This window comes from Capricornis sumatraensis, chromosome 21 (genome assembly GCF_032405125.1).
Source record: "Capricornis sumatraensis isolate serow.1 chromosome 21, serow.2, whole genome shotgun sequence".
NCBI classification, from domain to species: domain Eukaryota; kingdom Metazoa; phylum Chordata; class Mammalia; order Artiodactyla; family Bovidae; genus Capricornis; species Capricornis sumatraensis.
Window position 1 is genome coordinate 53,737,540 of NC_091089.1, and position 9,756 is coordinate 53,747,295.

A 9,756-nucleotide genomic window follows, 5' to 3' on the forward strand; every position below is an offset into this window, starting at 1 on the left:
TAAAACTGGACATGGAACAACAGACTGGTTCCAAATCAGGAAAGGAGTATGTCAAGGCTGTATATTGTCACCCTGCTTATTTAACTTATGTGCAGAGTACATCATGAGAAACGCTGGACTGGATGAAGCAGAAGCTGGAATCAAGATTGCCGGGAGAAATATCAATAACCTCAGATATGCAGATGACATCACCCTTATGGCAGAAAGGAAAGAATTAAAGATCCTCTTGATGAAAGTGAAAGAGGAGAGTGAAAAAGTTGGCTTAAAACTCAACATTCAGAAAGCTAAGATCATGGCAGCTGGTCCCATCACTTCATGACAAATAGACGGGGAAACAGTGGAAACAGTGGGAGACTTTATTTTGGGGGGGCTCCAAAATCACTGCAGATGGTGACTACAGCCATAAAATTTAAAGATGCTTGCTCTTTGGAAGAAAAGTTATGATCAACCTAGACAGCTTATTAAAAAGCAGAGACATTTCTTTGCCAACAAAGGTCTGTCTAATCAAAGCTATGGTTTTTCCAGTAGTCATGTTGGAATGTGAGAAAATTGAGTACCAAAGTAGTGATGCTTTTGAACTGTGGTGTTGGAGAAGACTCTTGTGAGTCCCTTGGACTGCAAGGAGATCCAACCAGTCCATTCTGAAGGAAATCAGCCCTGGGATTTCTTTGGAAGGAATGATGCTAAAGCTGAAACTCCAGTACTTTGGCCACCTCATGCGAAGTGTTGACTCCTTGGAAAAGACTTTGATGCTGGGAGGGATTGGGGGCAGGAGAAGAAGTGCACGACAGAGGATGAGATGGCTGGATGGCATCACCGACTCGATGGACTTGAGTCTGAGTGAACTCTGGGAGTTGGTGATGGACAGGGAGGCCTGGTGTGCTGCGATTCATGGGGTCGCAAAGAGTCAGACATGACTGAGCAACTGAACTGAACTGAACTGATAAAGAAACAAACGCCTAGGGGATTATATGCAATTATAAAAAAATTTTTATATATCAGAATAAATAAGACCAATATTCCAAGCAAAGAAAATGCATCACATAGTTAAGGAGAGAGAGAAACACAAGATAAAATGCAGATCTATGATATACATTGATCTCATATTAATATTAATGGGCTTAAATCACTTACCAAAAGGATTTTAGACTGGCTCAGAAAAAAACAAACCATGCTATATGGTATATAGAAAACATATGAAAACAAAATAATTCAGTAAAGTTGAAAATAAAAGGTGAGCAGAGATATAGTAAAGAAATGCAAGAAAAAAATATGGTCCTCCCCATAACAAAAAATAGACCCTCCAAAAGCAAACAAAAAAAGGAAGCAAACAAGCAGGAGTCATGATCTTGTTTCTAGAAATTAGAATTTAGGCAAAAGTAAAGAATTAAATAGGATAAAGAAAGTCATTTCAATCTTACAGTGTGCCTCTCATGAGTTTTTAACAATTATGCTATCTACACATCAAACGTCATGGCATCAAAACTGATAAAGCAGAAATTACAAGAGATGAAAAGGAGAAACATGAATAGTCAGGGGCCTCACTTACTTCTTTCCATCTTCAACTGGGCAAGTGAGCAAAACACTGAGAAAAACAGTGATATGATTCCCAGTTTAATAAGATGGATATAGTTCAAACTCTACACAGTGAAAACAGAGAACACACCTTTTTCTCATATGCCTAGAAAATAATCACAAAAATTGGCCCTCAACTAGGTCTTAGAGAAAATCTCTGTACTTTCAAGGAAGTAATACACATTCCTTCCATCTTGTTGGTTTCTTATCTGCTAGAACCCCCTGGTCCTCTGCCCCCCAACTTGCAGACGAGGGGGAATGTCATGGCAAAGGCGTACCTTTCCTAAATGCCTTGGCCTGGAAGTGACACACAAATTGGTTCACCTTCCAGGGTGGCTGGAAAATGTAATCCCTAACCCAGCAACCTGTTGTCAGGAGCAACCTTGGAACTGTTTTGGTGAACATCTAACCATCTTTGAAACACTCATCTCCTTGTATAGGCAGGCTACATCTTATAAAAACACTAATTCTTCCATGTCAATTTTTAAATTTAATGTAATCACATTCCAAATGGTTTTTAAAACAGGCAAGGTGTTTTAAAGCTCGAATGGGAAACTGAAAAATAAGTATAGCCAGAAAAACTCTAAAAAAAAAAAAAAAGAAGAAGAGGTGTAAATGAGGTGTAAACAGTTTTTCCAAGTATCAAAATGTTTTAAGGTCCCAATGATTAAAACAGTAGATACCAGTGCATGAATTGTTGAATGAGTCAGAGGAAAGTTGAAAGCCAAGACATACTGAGTTGGACAAAAATCTCCTTTGGTTTTTTAAGTAAAAATAAAAGACATCTTTCACTTTCACCAAGAACTTAATGGAACAACGTATTTACCATTTTTTCCCACTATCTTCTGTCATTTTTCAGATAACTTCACGATTCTATCTTCCCAAAACTTTTTATCTTTTTGAGCAAAGAACTTTTCCAGGTGCCTTTTACAGTCTCCCAGGTAACTGAACATTTCTTCTATTAACAGAATTTTGTAAAGAGTGAAATAAATGGACATCTGAAGGTGCAATGTCTGGTGAATATGATGGATGAATTAGAACTTCCCGGCTAAGTTGTAATGGTTTTTGCCTGGTCATCAAAGAAGCATGCAGTCTTGCGGTATCCTGATGGAAGGTTACACATTTTCTCCTGACTAATTCCATACACTTTTCATCAAGTGCTGCTTTCAGTTGGTCTAATTGGGAGCAGTACTCATTGGAATTAATTGTTTGGCTTTCTGGAAGGAGCTCTTAATAGAGGACTCCCTTCAAATCCCACCATATATACATCACCTTGTTTGGATGAAGACTAGCCTTTGGTGTGGTTGGTGGTGGTTTGTTTTGCTTGCCCTGTGATCGCTTCCATTCCACGTTTTTGTTCAGTATCCACCTTTCATCGCCCACCACAGTTAGTTTTAAAAATAGAACTTTTTTTTTTTTATGCTCTAAGTAGAGAAGCACATAAGGAAATACTGTTAGGAAGGTTTATCTTTGACTTATCTTATGTGGAACCCAAACATCAAAGTGATTAATGATGCAAATGATTTTCAGCACTTGATTTGCATATTTGAATATGTCAGCCCTCTTTCCTATGGTGTGATGGTGATTGCTCTCAATTAATGTCTCGCTATCAACTTCAACTGGTCTACTTGATTGTGGAGAATCATCCAGTGAGAAATCTCTATCACAAAACTTCACCAAACCCTTCTGACACATTTGATCAATCACAGCACCTTCACCATACACTGTATAAATCTTTTTTGTTGTTTTTTGCCTTTCAGTTGCGTTTTTACCTTTCTTGAAATAATAAAGCATAATATGCTGAAAATGTTCCTTTGTTTCTCCCATCTTCAATATTAAAATGACTATACAAAAATTCACCAATTTTTATTTTTTTAAATGCACACTGATATGACAGCTGTTACAACACAATCTAACAAAATTGTTTCGAATGAAGTTAAAGAAAACTAAACACTATTAGTGGGCTTCCCTGGTGGCTCAGTGGTAAAGAACCTGCCTGGCAATGCTGCAGACAAGAGTTTGATCCCTGGTCTGAGAAGATCCCCTGGAGAAAGAAATGGAAAACCACTCCAGTATTCTTGCCTAGGAAATCCCATCAACAGAGGAACCAGGAAGACTATAGTCCATGGGGTTGCAAATGAGTTAGACACAACTTAGGGACTGAACAACATCAAAAGCGCTACCCAAGCCATGCTACAGAGCAAAATGAACGAACCTTTTGGCCAACCCAATAACTTAAAGTAAGTCAGAATAAATGGAGGATATAACAATCAGGGAAATGATAGAACACCAAAATAAACTCCAAAAGGATTAAAATGTAAGGATAAGGGATAAAACTATAAAAATAAAAAAAAAATGTGCAATGTTTAAAATCTTAGCTTGGAAAGATCTTTCTAATCATAATACAATAGTCTTAAAGTCCTAAAAATAGTTGGTTAATTGGACCACATAAAAATTGAAGAAAAGAGTTCTGCATGGCATTTGGGTCTCTTACTACAATACCCTTTGTTTTAGGTCTAAACTATTCAATTTAATAGAAGTAACAGTAATAGAACGTCTATGACAAAGTTCTAAATGAACAGGCAATGGCAGCTGCATTACCACTCCACCTTGTTGACAGTTCTCCCATTAATTGTAAGATCAGAGATGCACATCATTTTTTAAATTCAAGTGTCAATATCAGTGGCTTGTAGTTTAATACAAATACTTGGGTTGTTGAGAGTAACACAAGCATTCTATATGCTAGTTCAAATCCAAGATGAAATGGCCTCAAAGGATTTGCTTTAATGATTTGTGTATCATTCATCAAAAGATTAATTCTATTAGTAATCTTCTCTAAAAAGATTATATCAGTAATAAGCTTAGCTCTAGATTAAAATTGTCAGAACATTTGTCATACTCATTTGCCAACCACTAGATGCTATTATTGGGTGTTTAGTTTAAAAAAGAATGAGTGGAGTTACATTTTATTGACTATTTACATTTATACACGTGCACATGTATACACCCACACACCCACTCACATGTATATACACAACACTGTTTCTCAGTCTGCTTTAGGCTGAGAAGGACTAATAATGTCCACAGCAGGGAAGAATCATAAGAGCATATTCATGAATCTGATTTCTGTTTTTAGTTCTATTGTGAATGATAATTGTTTGTTACCATAAATAACAGTATATGCCTTGGTTGCAGTTTTCAATGTGGAGAAATATTAACTATTTCTATTCCTTCTGTGAAAAGCAAGCTCTGCTGATTTAATTCTGAGTAAATCTAACAGTATCACTTAATATTAGGCACTAATTATTTAAGTGGACACAGAAGACCTTATTTCACCCAAATAAACAGCAAACACCGTGTCCCAAACTACTGGTCTGTCAGCCGAATGTCATCTGGTACAATTAGAAAAGATTAGCCCATTTGAAAAGTGCTTGTCACCATTTCTTTTCATGAAGACTGACCCCCAAATCAAATTCCAGAGTTTTATCTTTTGTTTTTGCTCTTTATGCCTTTCAGGTTACAAATTTGATCCAAATATGTCAATTCTTCCTAATTATTTCTTTTTTGGCTTTTTTTTTTTTTTTTTTAGTAAACAACCTGTCATGGGCAGAATACCAAGGATTTCTGTTAAAACTGTTATTTGGTCATTGAATAAACATGTTAATGGTTCCTTTGTGCCATAGATTTTAGTTCTGCTGGAGTTGATGGCTGTAATATTCAATTTATAGTACCCAATCCTAACAATATAAGTCTTCAGAAGTGGCTTTGAAATTTTTATTTTACTTTATTTTGGGGGCCACAGCATGTAGCTTGTAGGATCTTAGTTCCCTGACCAGGGATTGAACCTGGGCCCTTGGCAGTGAAAGCTTAGAGTCCTAAACCCTGGCCCACCAGAGGATTCCCAAAATACTGATTTTAGAATGGAAACTGCCATAAGGAATATAAAAACTTCTAAGCATGTGGTCTTCTAGAATAGTTTAAAATGTGAGGACTCAAGGAAATCTTCCCTGAGGGTGGCTGACACCCTCCTTGCCTCTCTGTGGTGCTGGTGGCCTCCTGGTCTGCTGACATGGCCTGCTGCGAAAGAGTTAAACCGTTGGCATGCTTGTCATCACCCTGCCTGACGGTCCCCTCAGCAAGCCACACATCTTCCTTGGTCTGGATGGCAGCTAATGAACTGTAAATGTCTTGCACCAATATTTCTACTCCATCTGCAAGCCTGAAGAAAGCAAGTTTGTTTTTCATCCTCGAAAAGAATCAACTGTATTTCTTAGGCCAGTGAGGATGATTTGCTTGCATGGACCTCCTTTTAGCTGGGAGGATGTCTTTTGAGCTTGGGAATTTGATTCAGAAAATCACAAGCTTCTAATTATTCTTGGGGTGTTTTATGTGCCTGGATATGTTTTATTAGCTTAACTATATTGCAAGCTCTTCTAACTGAGTCTATGACCTTGAGCAAGTTACTTGACCTCTCTGGGCCTATTTTCCTCCTCTGTAAAATGAGAATTCTAATATACCACCAAATTTCCTTATGAGGTCAAATGAGATAGTGATGATTACGTTTCTAAAAGATCACTTAAAATTACCTGATTAAACATTATATTAATCATCAAACTGTTTAAATCATATTAATCACAATATATGTATGTATATATATCTGTGTATATAAATTTAGATATAAGCATATTCATATTTGTAAAAATGCACATTCCTATACCCTTTGAGCAGTTTCTGCAAGGTATAACTGTTTCTGAAGATTAAGTAAATGAAGCATAATTTGACATGAGAAAGCAGCTGTTTAGGAGCAAGAGTAATGATACATTCTTAAGAGGCATCTTCTGCGTATTTTGGATTAATTTTTATATGCATGCCCTAGTGAATCTGCCTGCAATGCGGGAGACCTGGGTTTGATCCCTGGGTTGGGAAGATCCCCTGGAAAAGGGAAAGGCTACCCACTCCAGTATTCTGGCCTGGAGAATTCCATGGACTCTTCAGGCCTTGGGGTTGCAAAGATTTGGACATAACTGAGTGACTTTCATTTCCACTTTAGTGCAATTGTACTTTGCCTTAAATTTTGACTGGAGTCACCTCACAAACTTTAATGTCCTTCGAAATTGTTCTTTCAGTTGAGCTCTGTTTAGTATTTACCAAAATGGTATCATTTGAAATGCTGGTATTGATTCTATTTCTAATTTACCCTTCTGAGAGCTTAGAAAGATTCTGGTCCTTTCAGCTGCTCCTCCGTCTCTCAGCATAGTATTGTTATGTACCAAGTTCTGGGCACTAGGTGTGCTGGTAGGACATTGTTCTTTTAGGCAATCTTAGCTGACGAGCAAATAAATATATTTTTATATAATAACATGTATTCACAGGTCTAATTATAAATATTTCAATGTTTAATCCTTTGTATCTATTTCAAGGTAAATGTGATTTCATACCAAAACCCATTACTACATGGGTCATTCTAGCCTTTGCTCATTTGTTCATTACAGCAGTGCTCCCACCAGCTGCCATTTATACTTAACTGTTCAACCCCAGTACACGTGTATAGCAGAGTCAGAGTCATTAACCCATATTCTTGTAGGAAAAGCTTTATCAGCTACAATTCAGGCTTATATACCATTTCTTCTGCCTTTGGTCTTATGATCTCTGTTCATTTCCAAAGATGCTTAATTAGTACCTCTTCTACACCCTCCTCAGTGGATATTTCATATACTAGTAATACAGGTAGTTTTTTTTTCACATTCTGCATTTCCTCCTATGATCCCCTGGCCCCCTTAATGATTTTCAAAATTGGTCTTTATTTAATTTTATACTTTAAATACTGTGTGGCCTATCAAAATACTGCTCAGTTCAGTTCAGTTCAGTCACTCAGTCGTGTCCGACTCTTTGCGACCCCAGGAATCTAACTACTTGCATATTTGGGCTTCCCTAGTAGCTCAGATGGTAAAAAAAAAAATCTGTCTGCAATGCAGGAGACCTGAGTTCAATCCCTGGGTTGGGAAGACCCCCTGGAGGAGGGCATGGCAACCCACTCCAGTATTCTTGCCTGGAGAATCCCCATGGACGGAGGAGCCTGGAGGGCTACAGTCCATGGGGTTGCAAAGGGTCAGACACAACTGAGCACCTCTCTCACACACACACATACCTGCATATTCGTATCCTGATTTTGTTGGCCTTTTCCAAACTCATATACTTGTTAATGCTTCTTTACTTGAAAAATCAAGTACGAGGCATACGCTTTCTGTATTAAGCTGTGTTCTTAGTTGCAGAAAAGAGAATCCATACTAGGTAGTTAGAGTTGTAATAATAACAGTATTTAACAGCAGAAACAGCAATAATATAACTAGTATTTGTGTTTTTACTGTGTTCCAGGCTGTGTTCTAAATGAGGTGTGTGTGTGTGTGTGTGTGTGTGTGTTTGTGTGCTCTGTTGCTCAGTCATATCTCACTCTTTGTGATGCTATGGACAGTAGCCCACCAGGCTCTGCAATACATGGAATTTTCCAGGCAAAAACAGTGGAGCAGGTTGCCGTCCTGGAAATTTTTCTGACCCAGGAATCAAACCTGTGTCTGCTGCATTTGCAGGTGGATTCTTTACCACTGAGCCCCTCTAAATGCTTTGTGTAAATTAATTCCTTTATACCTCACTACCTCTTTGCTCCATCACTTAAGGAAGTTCTTGTTGTTGTTCAGTAGCCAAGTTGTGTCTGACCCTTTGCAACCCCATGGACTGTGGCATGCCAGCTTCCTCTGTCCTCCACTCTCAGATAAGGAAACTGATGCATAAAGCAGTTAGACAACATGTTTGAAGTCACACAGTAAGTGACAGAGCTGGGATGGGAGCCCAGACTGCTTTTTCTAACTCCTAGGGTCCATGGAAGAGCCAGCAGGCCATCTCTAGGCTGGTTTCCAGAGAAATTCGTGGAAACACCCTGCAGACATGTCCTGGTACGTGAGCTGCTGCCAGTCCCAGCATGCTGGGACCACACTGCCCAGCCGTGATGCTGCCATTGTCCCCACTTCCAGTCCCAGAAACGTGGGGCTTTGGCTCCCACTCCAGGCTGCAAAATGGAAGTTCCACACCCGCCAGTTTCCTTGCTTCCAAATCAAAGGCTCTGAAGGTGGGTCTGGTTGGAGGGACCCACATCACATTTCCGAACATTTATATAACAGCAGGTATATGAGCCTTGTGGGCTTCCCAGGTGGTGCTTGTGGTATAGAACCCTCCAGGCAAAACAAGAAACGTAAGAAACGCAAGTTCGATCCCTGGGTTGGGAAGATCCCCTGGAGGAGGGCATGCGCTGTAGCCCGCCAGTTTCCTCTGTCCGTGGAATTTTCCAGGCAAGAATCCGAGAGTGGGTTGCCATTTCCTTCTCCAGGGGATTTTCTCGACCTGGGGATCCCATCTGTGTCTCCTTCATTGGCAGGTGGGCTCTTTACCACTAGCGGTTACATGCTAATCAGCTGTCTGTGATTTGGGCCAGATGCCCATGAGGATCACAGAAGGAACTAAGCCTGGGGCAGTCATACTCTGCTCCCAAGCTTTCCAATCAATTCAGTCCCCTTCCCACCCTCTGTTGGGGACAGCGAGTTACTACTGAGAGAGGGGATGTCTCTTCACATGGAAATGTGCTTCCCTGGGAAAACAAGTTCCCCTCGCGAGAATCCTGGGAGACTGAGATCCTAAAACAGGTACAGAGAAGTGGAAAGACCACATGCCAAGAAGCCCTGTGCTTTCAGCCTGGGCCCATCACCGCCTTCTGTCATCCCAGGCAGATCCAGTTTCCTCTTGGCCTCGGTTTCCCTGCTTTGAAAAATGTAAGTGGTCAGACCAACAGTGCTCACCAGACCGGATCATTCTGTGAATCCAGTAAGACAGTATGTGTGAAAATGATTTGAAAATTATGAAGCACTAGTAAGACAAGATTGAAGTTGAAAGCATATATACTCAAATCACTGGGGAATTGGGGATTGTATCGTATTTCTAGTCACAATTTTATTTTTGCTGATAAGAAAACTGAATCAGAGAGTTAAGCGTGTTTTTGGACTGTCACATTCAGGTTTCTGGACCCTCAATCCAGGGCTATTTCTCCTTCATCATCATGTAAATGGTTTCTCAATCATAACCATGCCTGGAAGGCAAGAACTCAAGTTTCAAGAAAAATTCTCCCTTGTTTGG